Source organism: Ricinus communis, chromosome 1, assembly GCF_019578655.1.
Source record: "Ricinus communis isolate WT05 ecotype wild-type chromosome 1, ASM1957865v1, whole genome shotgun sequence".
NCBI lineage: Eukaryota > Viridiplantae > Streptophyta > Magnoliopsida > Malpighiales > Euphorbiaceae > Ricinus > Ricinus communis.
In genome coordinates this window covers 18,775,350-18,776,675 of record NC_063256.1, presented here as the reverse complement: position 1 = coordinate 18,776,675, position 1,326 = coordinate 18,775,350, and the positions used below count along the sequence as shown (strand labels likewise).

At 35.9% G+C, this 1,326-nt stretch overlaps 1 non-coding gene across 1 annotated transcript in view; it reads right to left on the bottom strand.

Moving 5' to 3' along the window:
- Nucleotides 1-1,202: 1,202 nt before the first annotated feature.
- The window catches only part of LOC125369103, a 156-nt gene continuing 32 nt past the window's right edge, over nt 1,203-1,326 (bottom strand). The window contains exon 1 of the ribosomal RNA XR_007214592.1: nt 1,203-1,326. This exon is cut by the window's right edge and continues 32 nt beyond it. This is a non-coding gene — a ribosomal RNA (5.8S ribosomal RNA).

Sequence of the window (1,326 nt, the reverse complement as noted above, 5' to 3'; positions counted from 1 at the left end):
GAGAAAACAATCCCATAATATGGGGATATTTATCAATCGGAGAAAATAACCCCGTAATTTTGGTATATTTGTGAGTATGGGAAAACAACCCCTTAAATAGGTTAATTTTAAAGTATGAGAAAACAACCTTGTAAAAGGGATATATTTGTCGATATAAGAAAATAACCCCATAAAACGTGCAAATTTATGAATTTGATAAAACAACCCCATAATAGTGCTAATAATTTAATATGAGAAAAAGACCCCGTAAAAGTGGTATATTTATCAATATAAGAAAATAATCCCGTAAAACGTGTATATTTTTTAATATGAGAAAACAACCCCGTAAAATTAGTGTAACTGCGACTCTAAGAAAACAGCCTCGTAAAAGGGGTAAATTTTTTAATATGAGAAAACAACCTCGTAATATGGGGATATTTATCAATCGGAGAAAATAACTCCGTAATTTTGGTATATTTTTTAGTATGGGAAAACAACCCCTTAAATGAGTTAATTTTATAATATGATAAAACAACCCCATAAAAGGTGTATATTTGTCGATGTAAGAAAATAACCATGTAAAATGTGTATATTTATGAATTTGACAAAACAACCCCATAATAGTGCTAATAATTTAATATGAGAAAACTACCCCGTAAAAGTGATATATTTATCAATATAAGAAAATAACCGTAAAACGTGTATATTTATGAAAATGAGAAAACAACCTTGTAAAAGTAGTGTAATTCCGAGTCAGAGAAGACAGTCTCATGAAGGGGTAAATTTTTTAATATGAGAAAAAAACCCCATAAGAGGTGTATATTTATAAATATTAGAAAATAACCCCATAATATGAGGATATTTATCAATTGGAGAAAATAACCCCGTACTTTCGGTATATTTGTGAGTATGGGAAAACAACCCCTCAAATGGGTTAATTCTAGAGTATGAGAAAATAACTCCGTAAAACGTGTATATTTATGAATCTCGAAAAACAATCCCACCTGACCTGGGGTCGCAGTTTGAGCATGCCCTTTAGGGGAGAATTGGGGTCTCGAGGGTTCCCTCTTGGCAGACGAGAGCGCACGGCAGTGTCAGAGAGTCTTACAACCACCGATTGCCGTGGGACTCAATTTTTAGGCCAACCGAATGCACAAGGCGCACGGGAGACCAGAATCCGCTCCCCTCTCGATGTAGCAAAAGGGTTGGGGGTGACGATTACGTGACACCCAGGTAGGCGTGCCCTCGTCCGAAAGGCTTCGGGCGCAACTTGCGTTCAAAAACTCGATGATTCACGGGACTCTACAATTCACACCAAGTATCGCATTTTACTGCGTTCTTCATAGA